General features: G+C 42.9%; 1 long non-coding RNA gene across 1 annotated transcript; it reads left to right on the forward strand.

Annotated features, from left to right (window-relative positions):
• The first annotated feature begins 973 nt into the window (after positions 1 to 973).
• On the forward strand, positions 974 to 8,153 carry LOC128850368 (uncharacterized). The gene is made up of 3 exons (XR_008447718.1): positions 974 to 1,196; positions 1,468 to 1,607; positions 2,047 to 8,153. It is a non-coding gene; the product is annotated as an uncharacterized LOC128850368 (long non-coding RNA).
• The last annotated feature ends 17,541 nt before the right edge of the window (positions 8,154 to 25,694 follow it).

Genomic DNA, 25,694 nt, shown 5'->3' on the forward strand with positions numbered 1-25,694 from the left:
GATCAGTGTCATGATGACGTATGACACACCGCAAGGGATCATGATGAGTGACTGGCATAATAGACATGGATAGTGGACCAAAGTCTCCTTGACAATTCTTAGTCATATGTCTTGGGGGGGATAGTTTTACATTCGTGATCCGTTTATTTGGAGCCAGTTCCGGGAGAGAGACACACGAAACACACGGCTGAATCTGTCTAAGTAGGATGAAGACGGGATTAAATGGCACAAAGGATTGCGGGGGAAAACTGAAGAGGTCACCGCTGTAGGTGTAAAGCACTTGGCAAAACCCCGCTACATCCAATTAAGCAGGACGCCGCTGCTCTCTCCTACCAGCCTAGGAAAGGGACGGCTCAACTAAGCGGTACCCAGCGCATCCCTGCGCTCCTCGTGCCGCAATCCGCTCAGGCACCGGTCGTCTCCCGCACCTCGGCGCTGGGATAACCTCCCGTCCCGTCACAACTTGTGGGATGCTTCTCGTGTCCTTCCCATCACGCGCGGGCTTCGCTGCGAAGGGACGAGCGCAGCACCGAGGGATGCGCGCAGCACCGGGTCGCGCTTTGGTGCTACCGGGGAAGCAGGGAAAAAGTCGCATCACTCCGGGTTCTCCGAGCAGGGGGAACGCACACCTCTTCTAAACCACTTAAAGTGAGACAAACGTGCTCCAACATGCTTCCCACTGCGAGGGTGAGAGCCCGAGAAGCTGGAGCTGCGGGTTTTATTTTGTTTACAAACATCCCGAGCTACCAGAGCAAGTTTGGGATTCTATTTTTTTCTTCCGTTTCCCCCGCCTCACACTTGTCACCAAGCTTGTGCCCCTCTCGGCGGGTGTCCCAAGCGGGGCAAGCAGCCCCCAGTTCCACGCTGCAGGCGATCAGCACCCCGAAACCCTAGTTCTACCCATTCCAGCAGGGATCCCTATCAGTTTTTTTCTCCGGGAGAGGAGATTTGCAGCTCTCCCTCTTTGCACAGCCCCACCAGGAACACTGATGACCTCTAAAAAGATCCAGAGGAGGCATTCATCCCGCCAGGAGTAGAACGAACGGTATTCGTCCCGAAAAGGAGATTCACAGAGGGAAACCACCTTCCAGCCCGACACCGAAAAAAAAAAAAAAAAGGAAAAAAACGGGGAAAAAAACCATCCCAAAAACCTGCTGACCCAGATGTTGTAAGAAGTTCACTAAATGTGTGAGCAGGTAATGCAGGGAATAGCTACATTGTTAACAGAAAACATCTAATTAACAATGACTTCATTTGATTGGGAGGATGAAAAAGCCTTTTTAAATCAGTCCAGATTTACTGGCCTAAGCGCAGCCAATTTATGAATATGGAGGCTGTATTGAGTCTGCCTTCTTTCAAGATGTCATCTGAGGGGTAATAGTATAGGTGAAGTCATTTAGTTACACTGTGGAAACTTTTATAGTCCCTTTCTTGGGAATTTAATTCAGTGCTTCTTCATTTTATTAGGAACAGACTGACTCCATCAACGGCTCTCTCCATGTTTAGAGGCATGACTGCTTGAAGCAATTAGGCTCCCCAATTAGCATACTCCTCCTGACCCCAGCAGCACCACCAGGTCCTTGCGTTATCCATCTCTTCAAAGCAGGGTAAAGCCAGAATAAAACATGCCTCCCAAGTGTCCCGGGGGGGGGGGGGGGGGGGGGGGGGGGGGGCGGGGGCGGGGGGAGTGTGTGAAACCAACATGCAAGCGGGATACCAAAATTACCCCTCTGCCCTTAGAGGGAGGGGAGGGGGAAGAATAAAAAAATAATATAAGCCTCCAGATGCCCTCTGCCCCGGTGCCCGCGTCTCGACAGTTTTTCCGTTTCACGCGCTTTTGAGCTCATTTCCAGCGCGTTGTCAAGCCACTGCTGGCTACTCTCGGCATGTCCCGAAGGATGCAGGATGCTCCCGGCTCAGCCTCGCTCACGGGACGCAGGTCGCATCCACCCGTGGAGGGACCAACCATCAGCGAGGGCACCGAGGACCCTCCACGGGTGTTTTCTTGGGGGGTTGTGACTTCTCCATCCCCTCTTCCCCCTCCAGCCCTTAGGGTACCACCAGGTGACTTATAAACACCGTCTGAGGCTTTCAAATCCAAGCTCCCTCCCACTCGACATCCCGGCTGCAGGGGTTTCCAGAAAAGGTGACGGCAGGAGTGAGGTAGGATGTGATCCTTCCCAGCCCCTTTTCCACCCACAGCCAAGGCCCTTCGTCTCCGTGGGCACCCGGATCCCAGTGCATCCCCACCCCAGCCGTGCATCCGCCCTACAGAGCTGAAAATGTGTGTCAGGATGTATGCGGCTGGTGTCCGAGGGGCCCGATCCTGCAAAACCCACGGGGCGGCTGGCTTCGGGGAGCCTCTCCTCCTTCCCTGTCTAGAGAAGTCGGTATCAGCCACCTGCCCATCACGGATAAAGAGCCTAATTCCATCCCGCAGCCTTCCTGGAAGCCCACAGAGGGGATCCACGGAGTCAGTGTGCAGCAGATAGAGTCATCCACCCTGAGCGTCACAGCACTACGGAAGAAAAATCTCTATAAAACGAAATAGGCAATCAACTGAAATCTATCCTCTTTAAATAAACTGATTCCTTAGTATTTTCCCAGTGTTGCTGTAAGTTGTTGTCTGTGATGTCCCCCAGGGCTCTTTCCTCTGCTCTCTGATTTGGTGTATAAAAGCAGCTCTGAATGATGGATTACTGTGTCATTGCAGCCTGCGAAGGATTAATTTGTTTCATTGATTTCTCTTTAGGCAGATTGCCAGAATTCTCTGCTTCCCACCTTTCCGTGGGACTTCCAGCAGTAATAGACAGTAATAGCCTAAGACAAATCAGCCCGTTCTTGTAAAAATAGAAACCCCAAATCCTGAAGTCCCAGGAAAGCCATAAAGAAGGTTTTTGTGTATTGTGCTGAGAAACACCAATTCTTAGAGTGAGCCCATCTTCTCTCCTCTCCCCTCTCCCCTTTTACAGAAAAGGTCGCAGGGTGATAGGATGGGGGCTGTTTAGCCTCAAGAGCAATTTCAACAAGCAGTTGCACGAGAACAGCGGGCATTTGGCAGTTGCAGAAAAATGTTTTGTTCAAGCTAAAAAAAGGGGTAGGAATCACAGAAGGACTGAGTAAACCTCACAGTTCATTCTTTCTTAAAACCACTGGGCTCCCTATGGCTAATCTATTATTGATCCATCTGCCTGTCTGGGGTATTGAGAAGATATGCAGCTTATATCAGGTCCTGGAGTCACCGGTCTGATGACCGGTGGGTGTGACTGGACTCTCCCAGATCAATTTGCCTGCGTGCTTTCAGGATAATCTGATTGAAAAATCAGGCCTTGAAGCCCTGGGATGTGGAGGAGAAAGGGAGCCTGGCACCCTTTCCAGTGCAGGTTGTGGGAGAGCAAGGGGAGGAGAGGGGAGCCCACGCCGCGTGCAGCCCACTGCTACTATTCTGACCACAGCACTGCTCTTTTCAGACCCACTTTACCCACAGCAGGCATGGGTCAGCTATGCTAATCTATTTGTTTCTACAACGTAACACTAAAAATTGTGTTGATTTAGCATTCTCAAGTTAAATTTTAGGTGTAATTAGTCCTATAGTAAAGAGCATTGTAGTCATCTGCTAATGTCATTCCAGCTCAGGCTTGTGTAAAGCTATGCGGTGCCGAAACAGCACTTTTAGATAGCATGGAGGGTGGAGAAGCATTTATTTCACCTCTGTATCTGCCTTGTGATGAGAGTAACTCAATAGGTATGTTCAAGGGGGTGGTAAATTTATCATACTGGGTAGCACAGTTCCACTGCATTGTGAAGGAAATCCTATGAAAACCTGAAGTTACAGACCTCTCTTTTTTTTTTTTTCCCACTCCTGCTCTCCAGGAAGATGTTAGCCTGCTACTTCCAATTTTTATTTACTGTAGTTTCAGGTCAAATCCAAATACCAGTACTTGGGTCACAGCATGATTTCCTTGATATCTTGCCAGAAATCATGGCTTGCCATGCCTGAGCAATGTTCTTGTGTTTACTTGCATGAGACTTCGCCTCGATGTGTAGAGTCTGACTTTTCCCTTCACCATCTACCGTAGTTTCTGAAGGCACTGTAGCAGTAGTCATAAAGGGGGTTATGTGTTTGCTCCTGGGAATCCCTAGAAATGCCTACATTGTCTGGGGAAACCCTGCAGTGTGGGTTAGCCTGCAGTAAGACAAGGGTGGCTGCCTCCAGGCTCGGCAGCCTGGAAAATGGTGGTGTCCTGGGGAATGCTGCAAGCTTCCCTTCAAAGGCTTCTCTGGTGTAAGAGCGACCCCCCTTTTCTGGCATAAGACAGGAGCACTCTGCCTGGCATTCCCGCTCCTGATGGTTTTTCACTGTCAAGCGACTTTGAAAGGAAAGGCACAAAATGCAGCAGTTCACATTTTTCCTGCTCAGCCCAGGCCCCAGGGAAGCTTGGCTCTGAACACAGGGCTTGTCTTGCTTGGGTGCAAACCATCCCCTCTGCCCCTTCCTCCTCACTGATCCTTTTTTTGGCTCACACAGGGAAATGCTTCTGCTCCTTTGATAGGCATTAAGGAAAGTTTTGCTCTTGGTAAATAATGATAACAATATTCTTGGCTTGGAAAGTCTGAGTTAGGAGTGGAGACAGATTTCCACCCCCATCCCTCCCATTTTCAATAAAACAGGCAGAATCTATCACAGACCAAACTTAAAAAGCTTAAGTGGAGCTCACATCCTTTCATCCCTGCAGGACTGCAGAGAAACAGAGTCTGTTAGATTAGCAAACATTAACCTCTCGCATAGTTCTGGATGTAGGATTAATGTCTACTGAAGGGACAGCTGTATGACCCTCACACATACACTAACTATACATTAGGGCTGTCACTCTATCGATTGGGAGAAGTTTGTGTGAAGAAGCACTCCCCACCAGGGAGCAAAACAGACTAGAGCTGGAAAAAGCTATTTGTGCTCTGCTAAGACATAGTTTTAAGAACTCGGTTCCTGTTTCTGGCATCCACAGTGCAGACAAGCTGAAATCTGCATGCTCCACCTCGAGGTTCTGCCACACACAGACCACACACAATTTCCAGCTGTGACCCCGAGATCAGCTCGTCTTTGGGCAAAACACAGACCTGTGCCAATGCTGGATCTGTATATAGAGCACTGCTTAGATTCTGCCTACATGAGGTTTTGAGTCCCCATGGGATTCTCACTGGCTGTACATTAGCGTATCTATCCCCATTTAGCTAATTTGGAGGACACTTCTCTCGAAGATTGTTGTTCCTTATCAATGTATCTAAGAAAAAGAAGGAATAGCGGTGAATAATGTGTTTGTCACACATTCCTCCCATTAAAATATGAAAACTCCAAGGTATGAAAACTTCAAGGTATGAAAACACAGGTTGATTGTTTCCTAGGGTTTGCTGGATTAGGTACAAACACTAGGCTTGTCTCTGGTCACACCCTATTTTTATGTTAGTCTAACTCTTCTCATAACACAGGAATTCCACAGATGTAACAGCGGGTTCAGTACATTTCTGAAAACAGACTTATTATAGCTATTTAAATGAAAATAAATGCTTATTGTTTAAGCTTGTATATCAAACATTAATGGTTTCTTGGAGTCCAATCCACACAAATATTTGGATGTCAAATATTGAACTTTCCAGCCCTTGATTATAGGAGAAATGGCTGTATTCTGGGCTCCCAAGCATCCCAGAGGAAGAAACGGGAGAGGCACATCCACCAGTGCAAACTTGGTCAGTGTGCCTCGCAGTCTGTCCCTAACAGGGACACTGCTCAGCAGTGTGGCCCATGCAGGGCCTTCAGCCATCACTAGGTGCCTGCTGAAGGCATCTGGATGGAAAGAAAGCATGCAATGAGATCGAGCTGGTGCCTTTTTAGCCAAGCTTGCTGTGTTTGGGGCACATAATGAGAAGATGAGATATCCGAGACAAGACTGCAGGCAGATGTGTCCCGTACAGTTGGTTGTACCCAGTCCATGTTAGTACACGGAACAGAACAGAGCTGTGCTCTATCAAAAGCGTTAAACTTTGGTTAATTGTCATAGAATCACAGAATTATAGAATGTTTTGGGTTGGAAAGGACCTCAGAGCTCATCCAGTCTCACCTACGCTGCCCTGGGCAGGGGCACATTCCACTGGATCAGAGCCTGAAAGCCCCATCCACCCTGGCTTTGAACACCTCCAGGGACGGGGCAGCCACCACTTCTCTACGCAACCTGGGCCAGGAACTCACAACCCTCACAGGAAAACATTTCTTCCTGATATCCCATCTAAATCAAACCCCTTTTAGCTTAAAACAGTTCCCCCTCATCCTATCTCTGCACTCCCCGGTAAAGAGCCCCCCAAGCTTTCCTGGAGTTCCTTTCAGTACTGGAAGCTGCTCTAAAGTCTCTCTGATGCCTTCTCTTCTCCAGGCTAAACAGCCCCAACTCTCTCAGCCTGTCAAAGTCTGAATGGTCTCATACGCAAAGTTTCGGATGCCAGTTTATCTTGGAGGGCTGCAGTAAGTTCTGCATTCATGTTCTTCTTCTGGAATGGCACAGGCAGACTCCAGACCAGCTGCTGAGAGCTGAGGCAGTGTGGTAGATCTGAGCTGCCAGGAGATTTCTTTGGTGGGTACGGGGATTAGGCAAAGTGGACCCCAGTCCCTTTGGGTAGAGGAAATAGTTAAGCCACAATTTGCATCAACAAAGCTGAAAGGTCCCAAAATGGCCCAAACCTGGTCCCTACATGGTACCCGCCAGAGAAGAGAGTTGGTGACATCCCAGATGCATGAATTCAGGCTCAGCTTGAAAGGATGAACTTGAGACCAGGATGAACTTGAAACGCCAGCATCTGACATGAACATTGCAGACTAGCGGTGCTTCCAAAGAAGCTACAGGCATGAATGCTGCTCAGTCCAGTGGTGGGGCAAAGCAGTCTCCTCTGATGGGCACAGTGGGGATTCGTGTCCTGCTAAGCCTAGATCTGTCTCTTTATATTTTTTGTATAAGACAATTACTAGGCCCTGGCCCTGACTTCTGGATATTATTAAAGGGAAGATCCTGACTGTAAAGGTAAACATTCAGTCAGACCTCTGCCATGGTTTATTTTTGGTGTGTTCAGCAGCAGGGACTAACTTTTTTTTTTGTTTCCGAGGGCCATGCATTTGTAGCTGTATGTGTGGACAGGCAGTGAGCTACTGGTATGTGAAAGCTGTGGAGACTTGCAATGCCTCACACGAGGAGATGGAGATCGTCGACTCATCTTGAAGTCAATTAACTCAAATGGCCAGGTGAAACATTAGGAAAAAATTGCTACATCGAGGTACGCCAAAACTGGGCACCACGACTTCTCCAGAAACATATTTTCCTTTGATTTTCCCATTGAGACGTGAGGATAACACAGCTGGTGTGTTGTGGGTCTCTTGAAAGTCTGCTGACAGTTAATTGCAACTTTCCCAGTAGCTTATTTGTTTATAAATTAGCTAGAAATATGAGGTTACTTAATGTGAGAAATGGCATTCAAGTGGTTAACACTCACGCACTTCCGAACAGTATTTGGAAAGGAAGTATGGTCTCTTGCCCATCCATTAACCTCTGTTATTATGGGGCTTTTATACTGGTAGCAGTAAAATCCACCTCCCTGCTGCAAGTGTTGCTGTATCAAAGATCAAAGTTCTCTAGTTTGCAAAAACATGGCAAGTATAGCATAATTAAATCTATTTATTTAGTTAGAAGTCTGTGTTTAATGAATAACAAATTTCTGCTTGTCCACAAATGGCATGAATGAAAACACCAAATGAATGAGCAGCAAATTCTTGCATCAGATTTTACAGACATCACTGTATTTAATGATTCTTCAATTTTTTTCAAGTGAGTAAAAAGTTAAAAGTTTGTGCTTACCTCATTAGTGCCCCATTACTACTACCACAGGCAACGTATTAAAAATGATGGGATCCTGCAAGATTCCAGTGCTTTACATAGCTGTTAAAATTAGCTGCACCTTTAATTTTTTTCAATTTACACGTTATACAGTTCTAGCTCTAAGCAGCTTTTCATCATTACTGTATTCCAGGACATCAAGACCATCTCTAGTAAATCATATCCATGTGCTGGTGCAGATCACGTCTGGGGAAAGGAGTCATGGTGGTCTCATCCCCAAATCCACTGATTTTTAATATGACAACCATAACACATGTGCATTAGCTCATGACTGGAAAATGATCCCTGTTAGACATCCTTTTGTAGAGAGCTCAACGTGAACTTCGTTGACCAGCTGCTATGGTTCTCCTTCAGATAGAAACACAGTGACTATAGTTGGGAAAAGCACTGGACATACATCTGGTCTATACAGCATAGTGGACTACTGCTACATTTTGACCTTGTTCTTTTTATCTTTTTTTTTGTGTTATAAGTCATATTTTCTTATGGCATTAGCAGGCAGAAATAGCATTAAAGTGATATTTCTCTATAAAATCTGAGTTTTATCTTCTAAGTAATGTTTCTTGGGATTTTCTCTAGCATTTGAACAGTCAGGACAAAAGTATTTCAGCATTTTATTATGCTTTTCCTCTTGTTTTTCTCAGCTTCATTAACAGAGGGAAAATTATCTAATCAGTATTGCCATTTCAGTTTTCAAATTTCCTTTCTCATTCACTGACACTATGGCACCCTGTCTGGACTACAAGCATTCCCACAGATTTAAGTTCAGACTGCTGTGTTTCTACCGTAAATAAAAAATGTCCCAAGACATGAGTTTTGCAACCAGTTACACCTCAGTTGTAGTTTATGTTTTATTTCATATTGTCCCTTTGAAATGACAACAGCTTTAGAGAAGGTGTAAAATGCAGGCGATGATCCCTTATGATCATTATAAAATAGCATGAAAATGCCTGTAACAGTAGGAGTAGTGTCCTGGCTGTCTTCCAGTTTGGCTAACTACATCCTGTTTCTCTAAATTCAGGTTTATTTGTGCGCTTGATCCAAAACCTCCTGAAAAAATGGTTTCCTCGTTACCACTTTCTGGTCCCAGACTGGTTGTGCTTCAGTGTTACATGAAGCCGTATCCATGTCCTGTGTACTTTTTAAATGAAGAACTAACCTTTGGTGTAATGGGGAAGTCTAAACTGCATATCTGAATGGGAAATAAAGGGCCAGTAAAATCCCCAAAGTCCTTCTTACTAAAATAACAACAAAATATATAATTAATTTAATTTTGTTGTTTAATACTTCATTCTTTATCATACACAAATGTCTCCCCCTCCCTCCACAAAATAAAATTACTCCAATATGAATGTAAATTAGAACAAGAGGCAGCAATCTGTCAATGGACCCACTCTGTAGGTAGGGGGAAATGCTCAGAATAAAGTAGCTAACAGCGTGAATGCGTCGATCATTTAAAAATCACAACACTGTCGGATGCATTTGTCAGGATTTTGAAAACACATATTTAGAAATGCATGAGACAAAGGTAAATAATATAGCAAACAATGAGTTAAAGATATCTGCAGCTAAGCGACTTTCTTTGTCACACTGTGTGGTTTAAAAGTTTTGGTTTGCAGCAGGAGTCTGAAAAAGGAACTAAACATTATGAATCTGCACTTTTGAATATAATTAACACATATTAAGACACAGCTTTTGGACATTTTCATATTTAGGGTGGTTGTTTCTCATTTCCAGCTCTGTCTGGAACCACCTATCTGATTCTGCCAGATTACTGGTAAAAATAAGAGCTGGAGGTCACATCTTATTAGATAATCATACAGTGTAAAGATGCTTCTCAGCTGCAGAAAGAGGGTAACGCAGTTGCTCTTTAACAGATGCCACGCTATATGAATTATGTCATTTCCATAGTTATAAAACAACTCGAGAAAATGTACTGTAACAATATGATGCATGCTAGGATTGATTGCCCCAAAAATCCTTTCAAGAGGAAAACACAGAGAGGGGAGAGGGATAGATGGTTTCTATCCAAGCTGCACGTCCTAAAGGTTCAGCTTGTGTGGAGAAAAACCTCACATTCAGTTGTTACATAGGGTGGTCATTCCATTTGTGTATTCATTATGCGCATTAAACAGTCAAATATATCCCTTCCAGTAAATATGAATAGTTTAATTTGTTCTGCTGAAAGAGAGACAACTATCAGAAATAGCAATAAAAGTCACATAATGAAATAAGAATACTAGAAAATCCGAGGGTTTTAGTATGGTCCATTATTCATTCAATTCCTGGCAGCCTTTATGATTACAAATCACTTGATTGACTAACTAGACATTCTCAAAGTGAATTATGAATCAGGTTCATTTTTCCTGGTTGAGAGTTGGTGCATGTTGTAACTCTTCCACTTTGTGATATATCAAGTTCTTGTAACAGTAATAAGAGATATAATCAACTCTTTATTTCAGGACAAATAAATTGCCTTTTCAAAAATGAAATGTGGTTGCTAACATTTTAACAGTGTGCAACGTAATTCCTTCCTGCTATTCTCAGAGTGCAATCTGCTGCGATGACATAGCTTTTGACTATATGACTTTGCTGAAATTGTATTAAGAGCCTCACGCCCTCTGTTCCTACACCCTGACCTCAGTGAAAATTTGGTGCAGGGGCTTGGAGCAATGAGAGGTCCTTTTCCTCACTGAAAATGAGCCTCAGAACACCTAAACCCTGGGCCACAATTTGCCCTTTTGTGCTTGGCTCTGATCTCAGCTTGGGAAGGCTGATAAGTTTTAAAGCTGTTTAAGTTTACTTTGGGAAAAGAGGGGAGGAAAAAAAAAGTGAAATGAATCTCTTCTAAAGTGTGCTTGACCCTCAAGTCCTCTAGCATGAAAAACTCCCTCAGGCTTTTGTGGAAATTATGCAGGGGGAATGACTGGCAGAGAATGACTGGGGTGGCAGTTATTTGTAGAACAAATGCACAATCAGATCCCAAATCCCCCTAGAATAGGTTTAGTGCGAGGTGCATTTCACCTTCGAGTGGCTACAGGGAAATAAAATTGGAAGAAGAAAAGAAGACGAGGCTGAGGCTGCTTGAAATCTGTGCAAGTGTCTGAGGTGAAAATCACTATAAATAGCATTTATGCCTTGCATCTGCACATCAGATGTAGCCAGGAGTGCTGGTTTGGCTTTCCCGAGCGTGGTGGCCTCTGGCTGCTTGTGACCCAAGCAGCAGAGCCAGCTCTGACTTGAGGGGCATTGGATCTGAGGGACAGGGTACACAATGTTCTCTGGTACAGGCACCAAAGCAGTGCATCTTCCCACACGGTGTTCTGTGCAACAGCCTCAATGCAGCTCCCAGTTTTGCAGGGAGGAGAGGATTTCACTTCTGATTAGGGAGGCGATCCTGGTGTTTGGGTGCTTATTTTGGCTTCAGTGAAGGCACAGGCTGATACTCAGTGGGTTAACATTATTTATAGAATGATTTCAAAGACTTTAATCCTGTTCCCTTCCCCTCCCAAAAACAAAAGCATGTTTCTAAAGTGGAATCTTGTGGGAGAACAGATGTATTACCACTTAGTTTTTGGAATACCTTAATGCGGTCATTCATTTTAGAAACAATGGTTACTGACTTCAGATTTATTCCATATTCGTCTTTCTATCTTGTTTCTAATCTTCTAATAACCTTAATTAAATGCTGAGTAGTTTAGAATATCATTAAATTGCCTTCATAGGATTTTTTTTTATTTCTGATCAGTACAGATTATTGAATAGTTCATTAATTTTAAAATTATGATTAAGAGGATAATCCCCAAAAAAGATGTTTGTAACAATTTTAACTAAGCTGTGTTAATTGAGTTAGAGGATAAGAAATGAGATTTAAAGGGTGAGCAAGGGGTAAAATCAAAGCCCGCGCAGTTTTAAATCAAGTGGATTAAGAGATTGGTCAGAATGGAGGAGGTGGTGGGTCAAAAACTGAATAAATGGTTGGAATAGAAAATTCATTTATATTTGGGCTGTGTGCTGCTCTTTCATGGAAATGACGAGCAGTGACATCCAATGTAATTTGTTTAAACACGAGCAGTAAAAAGTGCTGGTTATGGACCAACAGACTGCACATTGCTCATTGTCAGGCAAAGGTGTGCAACAGGAAAGGACATGGAAAAGCCTTCTCAACTGTTACTGCACCTGACAGCATTGTGTGCTCAAGCACAATGGAACAGTGTCCAGCATGTGTCCCATAGGTTGGGATCATTGTCCAAACCGATGCACTGAGCAGCGCTGAACCAACAACAGTTTTGAGGCCTTTAGTTTAGGATGTTGAGCGTGGACCTTTTCCTTATCCTGCTCCTACATGGGTTTGTAACTCACCAGTTGTCAGCATCGCATGAATTTTGCTAGGTTATTTTTCCTATTGCTGCAAAATATTGGTTGGGAGTTGATTATTGCAGCTTTTCTGGTGATCACTTTCTTCTTGGTGGCCATTTCCCTCTTCCTTGTCATGCAGAGAGCTTTACATGTGCTGTTGCCAACTCACCACCTCTTGTAACAGGAGCACTGCTCTAATACGTCTGGAAACTAGGAAGGTGTTTTCACTTGTGTTCCTTAAACTCTGCATGAATAACCAGAGACACTTGCATACTGGAGGAATTTCTGGAGTCACGAGTACTTACGGAAATTACAGCATCCTCTTACAGTTCCTTGCTGGGGACGTGAGAGGAAAGCAGTGCCTGTGAAACTGAAACTCAGGAGAAGACAGACAGGCAAGCACATGAAAATCAGGCTGCAGAACTTAAGCTACCATGAAGGGATGATGCAGGCTGGGTGTCTTTGTTTAAAAGATGGACAAAACCAGTCTACTAAATGTCAGAGAGGTTATCACATCTATATCACTTGCATACGAATTCCTTTTGCTTGGAATGACATTATTGTGAATTAAAGCAGCCTTAGGAAGAGCTGGATAGATCAGCCCACAAATCACGGACGCTGGGAGAATGGTAGACACTGCTTCTTTCTCTGGAATGTTGGCTGGTTTTGCAGGATTTCTCCTGGTTTGGGGCATAAAGGGAGATCTAAAAGATCACACATCCCAGTGAAGCTGAGGAGAGGCCAACTGGGAAAAAGCAGCTCTTAAGCCCCAGAGAGAAAAGCATAAAACAAATTTGAGTGTAACCAAGAAGAATAAAATACTGTGATGACTGATGGAAGCATTAGTTTTGTAGGCTTGGTTATGTAGGTTGGGATGTAATCTGTTTAGATCTTTTTCTTCCAAGCTCAACAGCTTTAATTATTTCTACAAAGAAAAGAAAATCAATGCATCCTTATACACTATTAATAAAAAAATCAAGTATCATTGATATTTGAAAACAGAAATCATAAAGAACATATTGCATTCACACCAACTACATACCAAGCAGAATGTTAATAACATTAACCTTTACTCTATCAGATATTTTCAAGAAATACCACTATATTTTTTTGCAACGGCTCATATCTGTCATTTAGCTGACATGTGATCTTTGCTAAATTTGCCAAATCACTGAGGCCTGAATACCATTCAGCAATGTTAATTTTGTTTTCCTATTCCAGCCTTTACACAATTATTCTCATGGCAATCATTCTAGCCTTGAGTATAAATAATACTTCAAGTGGTTTGTTGATATCCAGAAAATGATGTGTATCTACATTAAGAGATTCTGGAATCTAATGGGAGAACCATGCATATTATTAAGCTGAAATGCCTATTTCTTTCCTCCCAGATGGGAAGTAGTACAGGGTAGTGCCATGGCATATGCATTAATTTTATTCCTTCCGCAAATTTTAGCACATATTATTTTTGCAGATTTTGAGTCTTTGCCTCCTACCAAATATCCAGGAGATTTGAATAAGTTTTTGCTGCAGAAGAGATCTCAATCTTAACACTTAGGACCCTGGATAATTCTCAGGTGAGCTGAGGAAGAAGAGCATGGGAGCAGTTCTTCTCTGGAGAAGAATAAGAAAAGAAATGAGAGTTTGGTAGGAGGAATCCTGGGGGATTAACAGAGGCAAAAAGGGAGACAGAGTAATTTTCCTGGCTCCCACATTTCAGTCCTACAGATTTGGTATATGCATTTTCTGAAGGTCCTAGCAATAAGTAAAGAGCACATTTAAAATTGGGGACATTAAAACCAAAGGGTAAGAAAAAACATAAATCCCAATTTCTGTCCATCAGCACTGTTACCCCATTAACACACACAAACACTTATCTGCTTAAAAAATCAGTCTGTTACAGATTTCTTCGTAAGCTAATGGATCTCTACTACATTATCTCCTACAACTGTTATTTGATATTACTTCTTTTTCCAGTTCCAGGCCTCTTCTTCCTTTTTCTTTCTTTTCTTTCCAGTTGGACTTTTTATTTCCTCAGGACCTGAACAAGAGGAAGGAGCACACTGCATTACACACTGGATGCTTGTGTGGGAGTGAGCTGTGTGGGAGCATTTCCTCCAGCACATGTAGATATTCTAAAGGCCAAGTTTAAAATCGGGATTGTTGACGTTTGCAGATGTGTGAGCATAGTGGGGCCTCAGCTGTAAAGACTGATGGTCTGAGACTGATGGTCAAGGCAGTACAAAATGAGGTTTGGACTCATGCGATCACTGCTTCTCTACTTCTTTAATTCCTGGGTTCCTATAACTCGGTCTTTGAATACATGTGGACTGCACAACCTGTGCCTATTACTTATAAGGAGTTTTAAGTCAACATCAGTTAATGGTCGTAGCTCTGAAATTCATAATCTAGAGTTGATATTGAGTCTTAAAGAGAGCCCTGGGGGCAACTGGCTCAGGAGGTTGGTGCAGGTTCAAAATATGGATATCCTTTCACCGTAGCTCTGTCAAAGGGTGCAATAAAACATCTTCTGAAGATAGGGGAGACTTTATAGAGGCCTTCCAGCACTTAAAGGGATCTACAAGGAAGCTGGGGAGGACCTCCTGATCAGGGAGTGCAGGGATAGGATGAGGGGGAATGGCTTTAAGCTGAAAGAGGGGAGGTTGAGATGAGAATTTAGGAAGAAATACTTCACTGCTGGCTTGGTGAGGCACAGGCCCATGTTGCCCAGAGCAGTGGTGTCTGCCTCATCCCTGGAGGTACTCAAGGCCAGGCTGGATGAGGTTCTGAGCTCCTGATCCAGTGAGAGATGTCCCTGCCCATGGCTGGGGGCTTGGAAACTGGATGATCTTTAAGGACCCTGCAAACGCATGCCATTCTACAATTCTATGAAATTACTCTTCCAGCTCCAAAGACCATATCCATGGGTGTGGATGTGGATGAAGGCAAGGTATGTGTTGCTCTCCACAACCCACTCCTGGGAGAAGCCATGCTGTCCACACAGGCACTATGCCTCTGGCAGGCTGGCTGCCTGGGCCTTTCTGCTCTGGAAAGCAGGAGTTCTGCAGACCTTCAGTGAGGGCTGCACTCCTCCCCATTGTCTGAAGGCCTTTGGGATGGAGAAACACATCTGTCTCCAGAGCAAAAGAGGGTGCTATGGCATACAGGCACACATAGCTTGATTTGAGCAGCTCATTCCCTGGCCAGGCCAGCAGCCATGTAATACATTTTAAAAGCATGGACCTGATGGCTAGACACAACAGTGCATATCTAGCTGGAAATCTACATATAAATTGGCCTTTTCAGTACCTGCCCAATCTGTCTGGGTTTTAATTTAACCTACCTACAGTTAATAAATACCTCAGGATTCTCTTTCTCCCCATTGAGTAGCTATGGCCAAAATACCTCTAGTTAAGACATCCCAGACACTGTGAGTTTAGATATCTCAGTTAAGTACTATCACTAGATGGGACAAAGCCAGCCTTTATTTCAGCAGTCCTTTCCCTGCTTTTTTTTTCTTTCCGTCTCATCAGCAGAGATGCAATTTTTATCAGGGTAACTTCTGTTGTGTCTGAATTCCTCTTTGTACTCTTCCTATCATTTCAGGCAGTGCTGCACTGCAGCATCACACCCCTCTCTGGAATGCTATTCCCTCCAGACTCCCATGGCACAGAGAGATGGGTAATGTTTTCTGCGCTTCTTCCACTATTACCACATTTTCTATAGAGGATCAAAATGGATTATTTTCATCTTGACATGTAAATGTCTAGGCCGTGCCCTTGGCTGAGATCTTGGCATTAACTACAGAAGGAAAAGATACGGGGGTAGTAGAGTTTTAATGTCACATTTGGAAGTGGCAATCTTATTTCTTACGAAAAAGAAAAAAGAACAAATGACCGTATTCCGCTGTGACTCAAAAAAAGCCTAACAAAAATATTTCCTCATGCACTTCCTGAATGCTGTATTCAGATGCAGTCTCTTGTCCGCACAGAGGCAGACAAACATTGTGTGCAACTCAAGATCTTACTGTTGCACTCTGATCTGCCCCTTCACTGTGCCAGGGTATTGGTGGGAAGAAAAGACACATGAATCGTTTTATCAAGTCAGGTTACAAACCCAAATACAAATATTTAATAAGCAGTTGAATTAGAACAGAAATAGGAAGGATTTCTAAGGCTCCTTGAGAAATGGGTATAGTGCTAAAAATGTCAAATTCTTCACCAGTTTTCACTCCACACAACAGCAGTTAAATAAACAAAATGGCATGGCCTGCAAATCAGTGCAGGAGACAACCCACAGAATATGTCCATGCACTGTAAAAGCCATTGTGTGTTTCCATGTTAATATGAAACAAATAATATCTGACCACGAGGGCACCTACTCTTTCTAATTATACTTTCTAATTATTATTATATTCTTTTTTCTGAAACAACATCAGTGACAAAACAACGCCAAGCAATTGCCTCCTGGCTAGCATTCTCAGCAAACCCTCATGACTATTGACTCAAATGAGCAGCCCAGCAAGTAAGTTGTTAGCTGAAATGAAAATTATAGCAGAGACAAAAAATGTCAGCCTGGGAACTGAACTAATAAGGGAAAGAATGTGCAAGAAGCTGCCGATGCAGTTTTAAACCTCAGGAAGAATAAAGAAAAGCACAGCTACTGAAATTAACTGGTGAGTCTGAGGTAAACAAGAAAAATTCACATCCATTGTTACATTGTACAAAGCTGACGAGTGCAAGACTCTTAGCGGCTATGGCTTAAGTGTACCTTCACATATTAGAGTTGGAGAGATGGCTTATGGAAGGCAGTGAATTAAGTACAGTCTGGCAGTTTGGCAATCCAGTGCCACTGCTAGCCTGCCTAATGCTGCTGGTTTTTGGCTTGGCTGCAGGAAAAGTGACAAGATGGAGTTAGGCAACCTGGATGCATCCTTTGAAGCAGCTCCCAAGGAATAAACAGGCTGCTTGTAAGCAGAGGGGGCTGAGCTGTTCGAGTGGGGTGAAGAGTCAGAGGGGAAAGGTGATAAGCCATGTTGGGCTTGTTCTGCAGAGCCTCTGGCTGCCGTTCAGGCTGAGGTCTTGGACACAGTCCATCACCAGGCCTCCTGCCAGGGGATTTGTTACTGTGAGAGCTTGGCTTAGGCAGGATTTTATTATAAAAATTGTCTTGATTCTTCTTCTGACTTATTAAAATCTATCCCACTCTTCCCTGCTACCCCAGGAGGAGGAATATTTTGTATATATCTGGGTGAAACACACAAACAAATTCATTTCCCACTGATAATATATTCAGGGTGATTTGCTTTTCAGAGTCAGGAGCTCAAAATGATGAATTTATTATGCAAAGTAATAATTGCAAATTATATTGGCAAACTCCATTCCAGAAAAAAAAGGGGTATTAATATAACTAAAAGGATTAAAAAATACTGGTTGTTAACTTGAGGCTACTGTGGATATTTTAGAAGGTGATATATCTCTGTTCCACCTAAACCACCAGAGGCAGTAGCTTTCATTTTAAAGGTCTAGTAAGATACCATAATTAATGGGCCCACCTAACAGCATATGTCGCCTGTGCATTGAGTAGTGGGACGTGGTGCATACTGTGAAAGTAAGTGAAGGAAATGCTTAGTGTCATAAAAATTTGCATTGTTTTCTAGTTCGTGTTTCAGTTCAGAGCAATGAAATATGTCAGAGTCAGAATATGAAAGAGTTTGACTCCAGTTTTTGGGTCAAGCCAGCTTGTGCCTTCAGTGAGATGACGGAATGACATATTTTGACTTTATGGGTGCTTATAGGATCTGAAATGTCTTATTAACCATCCCTGGGACATTCGTAGTGCTTCCCAAAGAAGGGAACCCAGGGGCAGGCAGCTATGCCTCCACCAAGTTGCCCACAGCTTCCCTGCCTGATTTGGTCCTTTATGGTCATAAGCAGAAAGGGGCTGTAAGAATTACCAGGTGTGAGGTCTCTAATGCAGTGCTTGTCAACCACATGAGATCTATTTGCTTTGCTGGATCTGTACGTTAGATCAGGGCTACTCAAAGGATTAATTTGCAATCATGGTCTTCTTCACAGAAAAGCACAGGTCTCTGCTGCTGTAGAACCATTTTAGTCTGTGGCACACGTCTCTTTAGGAAGTACTCTGCCTTAGGATGTATCTCCAGGATAGTTGAGATTTGTGAGTAATTATGAGGAAAATAAAGATAACACAGTTGCAACTAATAGTTGCAGTGTTAATGCCGTAACTTACAGACATGGCACCATTAGAAGGTGAGGCTGCCTGTTAAATTAAAATGCTAGTGACATTTTTAACACGTTTTTCATGAAAGCACTATGATCTGAGTGTAGCAAGATTCAAATGCTTCACAAGTTGAACTCCTGGCTCCTGGCTTTTGCCGACTGTGTTCTTGAGACAGTCTGTAGCACTTCCAACCTTGAAGAGGGGAGGTGCTTGAGAGTCAACCACTGCCACCAGCCCTGGAGCAGCTTCTCCAAAGCTTGTGTTATGAGAGTCTTAGTGTAGCTGGACTTCCAGGCAATGCCATCAGGCATTTTAAACCATGCCTGCTTGTAGATAAAGCCTTAAGTGATGTGGCTTCATGAGGTGGGGACAAGGGTGATGACTATTTAGTATTTGCAAGGGACTTTGAAGACATAGGAACTGTGGAAATTTACACACCACTGGAAGTCGACAACAAACTGTTTAACTCCTATTCCCTCATGTCTTTTCTTCTAATGTGCCTTATTGACGGTCATTGCTATGAAAGGCTTTCCACTTTATGGAAAAATGACACTGGAAAATAAGGAGGACAGTTGATATTTTAGTGTATAGATATTGAATAGCAAGGGTGTTGGAACTAGATGATCTTTAAGGTCTCTTCCAATCCGTTCAATGATTCTATGATACTATGATGATCAACAATGCCTTCATTGAACAACAAACCTTGATTTTGCTTTTCAAGCAGAGCAATGGAGACAACGAATGGCAGTTTTACACAGATCCCAAGAACAACATGCCTTAGGATTGACAAAGAGGAGCAGTCTGCAGCTTCCAGCATTGCCCATCTGCCCAGTCTGCAGCAGCAGTCACAAGCACAAAGGTAAACCTGCTCCCAAGATACCACAATGCAGTTCCTCCAACTAAATATTGAACTGTGTTTTGGTCTTAATCTTCCAGCTACGTGAGCACACAGACCAGTCAACTCTTTTAAACACACAGTATGTCCAACTAAGTGCATGAATACCATCAGAAAAGGATCTGGAATTCAGGAAAACCAGACAAAGCTGAAGAAATGCTCAGCTAAAGCCAATTCTCTGGGATACTTGTGAGGGAGATGTTTTGGAAACAGCTTTGGCTCATCCAAAACACAGGTTTATAGCTACTGCCAGAAACATGCTACCTTGCATGACATCACTGTGTTTTGATACGGTTTTAGAAGTTCTGTCACTTTTGATGTATGTTCTCAGCAAAACTGCTGTCACAGCTGATGATATTGACAGCAAAGAATGAGGTAATAAGACTTGTATCAGTGAGAAACCATTGCTCCAACAAAACATATGCCATAATGTTCAGCAATAAGCAGTGAAGTATTATAAATAGTTACAGCTGAAATCTAAATGCCGAATAAATGAAACAAGTACTTCCTGTTTCCTGCTGAGATGCAATACAGTCTGGCAAACCTAACTGCAGAGGGACCAGTGCAAGTAGAAAATGCTCAGGTAAAAATCCATGTTGGTGACACTTAAATGGCATCAAAACAGTGATATAAAAATGGAAAGTCAGAACCATATTGTCTTGCTAGGGTTTTCGCTCTGATCTTGAGGCTTTGGTTGTCTCTCCTGCCTTGAAATCTACATCTAAAAGCTATCTAAGTGAGATTTTACCTAATTCCTTCCTTTCAAACATTTGGCAGTCTAGACCATCTGTAATGCTGGTGAAGAGGATAGGGGTGTCCAGGAGGCAGTTGAGCCCGTCAGGTATGTCAGAGAGACAGGCCCATGGTCACTAACTTCTGAAAACACCAGTGTGGTGCTGGACTGATGTGCTTCCAAGACTGGTGTTGCTGCAGATATCTTCTGGCATGCAATCCAAAATGCTAAATAAGCAACCCGTGTTTCCTATCCAGTACATAAAAATGGGTTCAAAACAAGAAGACAGAAGCATCTATGGCCTTGGTAGCCAACCAGTGGCATAAGTGTAAGTCTTACATTGTTTTTTGATTTGTTTTTCAATGAGCTGATAAGGGAATTTCTGTTTTCTGTTAAAACACTTTGGGAAGAGAAGATAGAAAGTGATACAACCAGCCTCCTTCCCCTAATGCAATAGCTTTATCAGAGCAGTCACAGAGGAAGAGGGACATGTGGGTCCTGTTACTCCTTCTGCTTTGGGGAGCTCAAACCCATGTTTCCCACCCTTTAGGAAAACAGCTATGGTCAAGGGGGTATTCAGGATTCACCAGGCCAGCAAGTGAAGATGAAATGGAACACAGCCCCTGGGCTCAGAGTGTCCTTTCGGTTCCACTCTCTGAGTCTCAGGATTGTTTCTGTCTTTTACTTAAAGATTGTTTCTGTCTCTTACTTAAAGATTGTTTCATGTAAGCATATGCAGTTCTAGGACAGGGATGACAGAATGATACAGTTTCACTGCCTTCTGCAGACCAACACAACAGGCACTGTGCCTTGCAAAAAAGTATGAAATGCATGCATTTTTATATTAATTGAAATTGAAGACACTGGGATTACTCAGTTGACAAAAATGAGTAAGAAGGAGTATAATAACACTATTCAACATAATGAATCACACCAAGAAGGTAAAGCAGGTTCTTCTGTTTATCCACTCAAGAAACAAAGTTTAATGAAGCAAAAAAGGGAAAAAAAAATCAAAGGAAGATCTTTTTTCCCCCATTTTCTCTTTCATTTTTAAACAAAAGCTGTAATTAACCTGTTGAACTCATTACTACTAGGTATAACTTAGGCCAAGAGATTAGTAGGATTCAAAAAGGATTAGACATCTATTGCATAATGAAAATATCCATAAGCTACAGTGGGTATAATATGATCTCAAAACCTTTTACAGAATGGCTTGCCTCTTAAAACAAAGTGGATCCTGTGTACCATCTCCTGTCCAGTCATGGACCTTATGAAACACTCTTTTTATCCAGTGTCTTTACACATCACCTCTACAGAAAAAAAAGTAAAAAAAAGACAGCTAAAATATAAGATATTCTTCTGCATTGCTGCTCTTCCAGGGAGGCAGCTGTGATACTGCTTACATGGAATAGAGATTTCACAAACTTATATGATATTTGTATACTCCTTAAATTGGCATTTTTACACTGTAAGTGAAATTCAGCTCTGGTCAATAAAGAGAAGGAGAAGCATAATCTGACCATCCAGCTAGGAATGAAGTGCTGGAGCCATTTCCATAAGAGGCAATCCTCTACAGTGAAGATCTGATTTCCCACTGTAAGTGTAGTCTTACTTGCAATAGGAATGAAACAGTCTTTACAGAATAGTTGTATACCAATATGCAGAGAGAGAAATGAATGCCTAACAAATTCTCCACCTGTGCATTTCACGCAGGCTGAGGTTAAATATTTCTTTTTCCAGCAAATGAGTCATAGATACACCGAACATCAGAGAGCATTTCTGAAAACCAGGTCTGTGTTCTTCTTCCTTTCCCTGGTCACAATTATTGAGAAACAAGTAAGGGCAGACAGGGCAAACACCTGTCAGGGTTTTATAATTGGTTTCAGTATCCAGGAGGCCTTAATAGGTAAGGGAAGACTAATGCTTAGATTATATTAAGTCAATAGTTATGTACTCTCTGTGGTAGCAAGCCTCAAGTGTAGAATCAGAATTGCATTTGACTTTAGGTAGTCTTTTCTTCCCTGGTATCTTTTTGCTGATCCCTTTGGCTGCCCATTCCTTCCCATTCCTGAGGGAGATTGTTCTATCCTCTTAATGTAACCCTAGTGTAAGAAGACCACTTGGTTTTCAGGTTAATGTTGAACATACTGTTTTACTGCTGAGAAAATGTAGGAAGGTCTTGCCTTGCTGCCAGAGCCACTGCCTCACATTCTCAGATTCAGAGAAACAATTCCATCATCTTCACACCCACCATGATTGTTAAACATCATCTGGGTTCCTTAGTGCCCTTGCGTTCTCAAGTGCCACTAAAGTTTTTGCAGTCCAAAAAATACTCAACATCTTAAGTGATTGGGACTGGAGAAAGTATTTCCTAGTTAAACTTCTTTCTACTGATAAGAATTTACTAGCTAAATTTAGTTGTGATATTTAAGAATTCCAGAGTCCCTTTGCTCTTGGTTTAAAATTTGTCAGCATTACTTTATTACTGTTTGCAAAAGTAAAAAAAGGTGTTGCAACAGGGATTCATTTGGGCGAATTAAACCTGCAGTGGGATTTCAAATGCAGGCATTTATCCTCTGGGATTAGACATCAGCAGTCTGTGGAATTATTTCTGACGTTTCATCCATCATACACTCAGAATAACTAAACAAACCAGTGCTGCTCTCCCCTTGCTCAAAGAACAACTTTCATAGAGCCTTCCCAAGGAAATATCTCAACCTATTAGTGTCAGGCAATTGTGCTTGGAAAGTTAAGAGAAAAGAGAAAAATCTTCTGCAAGTGAAAGGCAGAGATGTTATCGCACATCAATAATGTGCATTGGGAGGTCTGCCTGTAAATAGTTCTTTAGCTGGTATAATTCTGAATGACGTAACTGCTGTAGTTATATTGATTTTGTTCAGTCCAGGAATTTTTACCATAGGAGTGAATAAATCTGCAACTGCAAGAATCTGGACTTACTCTTCCTAAAGTAAGGTGCCAAATTGGTATTAGGTGAAATGGGAGGAAGACTGGACCTTGTAAAAAATGCCTTTTTTCCCCTCTTTGTTTGAAAAATAGATTTTAAAATACACAAGTTTTCAATATAGCCTCTTGCACTCTGATTTTTTCAGCCTTTTCTTGAAATGCTGGGAGCATACTTTGGTCACCAAACTGTTTATTTCAACCAACTCATTCCTAGCTAAATATGATCAAACTAGATTAGCTGTAATATTTAAATACCATAGCATCAATGAACAAAAACTCTGGACTACCTCATTATTAGGAGATAATATCATTTTAATCTATATTTTTTAAAAAATAAGTTGTCTAATAGACCTCAATTGGTTTCCCATTCTGAAGAGACTTCCAAGGATATATTCCAATTACGAAAGGTTTCCCCTCCCCTTTGATAACTAATATAATGTGCTTTGAAGTAATGCGGTCTCACACTGAAAGCTATAATCAAACACCTAAACTAACAGAAAAGGTAAAACCACCGCAAGGAAGACTTTAGAAACGGAAGTGCATAATCAGATAAATGAGAAGAAAGTTTTGAAAAGGATTGCGGAGGAGTAACAGGAGATATTGCTGGTGTGTTTCTTACTTCATTGTTGTTTTCCTTCAGTAAAAGTTCTATCAGCTGGGGAGAGTTGCTCACTTCTTTGAAGCTGGCTCTTGTTTCTCTGAAATCAGATTCCCTATTCCCAGGGCTCCACTCTGCGATGCCAGCACAAACATACATCAGCAGCTGCACAGCACTTTAAAGAGTTAGCAAGAAGCTATCAAGCAATTACTTATTCCATTTCAGATCTATGTCCATTATTTTCACTGAGCCAGTTTGAAGTTCGTGCAACAAAAATCAGAGAAAACCAATAAACATTTTGGAGGTCTGAACATCTCACTGAAAAAGCAAATCTCACCTAAAATAGATGAGACCCGTAGATGAGAAGTGCTGATGGAAAGAATAATACCCTTCCCACGAATAAAGCCTTAAAAAGTACTCGATTTCACTCCGATGAATGTCATGAATTTTGGTGCGCTGAACTGGCATCAGACTTACTTCTGAGGAGGCAGGAGCAGTTCTGGCTGCCTCTGCACTTGGACAGCAAGGTGTGGAGGCTGCTTTCACCTATGGCAGAGTCCCCTTAGTCTTAGTAGGGCTGTGCTGTGGAGAAGTTGGGGAGAATGAAGAAACTAAGCTTGAAATTCATAGAATCATCAAATCATAGAATAGTTTGCGTTGGAAGGGACCTTATAGATCAACTAATGTCAACCACCCTGCCATGGGCAGGGATGCCTCCCACTAGATCAGGCTGCCCCAGGCCCCATCCAACCTGGTCTCGAACATCTCCAGGGACAGGACAGCCACCACTGCTCTGGGCAACCTGGGCCAGAGCCTCACCAGTCTCACAGGAAAAAAACATCATCGTGAGATCTGATCTGAGAATAGTTTGGGTTGGAAGGGACATTAAAACCCACCCAGTTCCACCCCTTGCCATGGGCAGGGACACCTCCCGTGGATCAAGTTGCTTAAAGTGGATGGGGCATCCACAACTTCTCTGGACAGCCTGTGCCAGTGCCTCACAGCCCTCACAGGAAAATTTTTCTTCCTAAGATCTGATCTTAATTTCTCTCTTTCAGTTGAAAACCATTTCCCCTCATCCCATCCCTGCACTCCCTGATCAAGAGCCCCTCCCGAACTTTTCTTGAGTCCCTTTCAGTACTGGAAACTGCTCTAAGGTCTCCCTGGAGCCTTCTATTTTCCAGGCTAAACAAGCCCAACTCTCTCAGCTTGTCCTCACATGGGAGGTGCTCCAGTCCTTGGGTCAACTTTGTGGCTCTACTCTGGACTCGCTCTAACAGATCCATGTCCTACCTGTGCTGAGGACTCCAGAACTGAATGTAGAACTCCAAGTGAGTCCAGAAAGCACACCCCAAAGCAGTGAAATTTACTTTTGTATGAGTAGCCAGAGTGAATGGCCCTGCTTGCAACCCTATGGCAGAGCTGGCCAATATTGCTGTAAGACAGATTGCTCACACTCTGCCACTGACTTACAGACTGGCTTTTCATCTATCCTCCTTTATTAGTCTACATGTAAGTGCATGCAACTGATTAAACGTCTCTAGCACTAGAATTTCAGAAAACTTTTGTGAATCCTCCAGAAAAATTTGGTAGTTTTGTTGTCGGAGTAAGTGATGTGAGTTGGTCCGTGAGCAGTCCTGGGAGCCAAACCTGTGTTCACCTTTCTGGGTGGCTTTTCCATCTTTGTCCCAGAACAGTTTAATTGCTCTGAGAGCACATTTTTTATGAGCTGGGACAGAAAGAGAGAGGGAACAACGAGGGGAGATATGGCTTGGGAATACAGTCAAGCTTTGCATAAACCGGTAGTAGCCAAGCTTTGCATAAACCGGTAGTTCAGTCATTCACCCAAAACATTAGAGGATCAGTCCTAATCCCTGAGTCAGTTATAAAACAGCTTCAACATGGAAGACAGCGCTGCGCATTTTTGGAGACATAGGGTTGGATGTCAGCTTCAGAGAGACACATACA

This window comes from Cuculus canorus, chromosome Z, assembly GCF_017976375.1.
Source record: "Cuculus canorus isolate bCucCan1 chromosome Z, bCucCan1.pri, whole genome shotgun sequence".
NCBI lineage: Eukaryota > Metazoa > Chordata > Aves > Cuculiformes > Cuculidae > Cuculus > Cuculus canorus.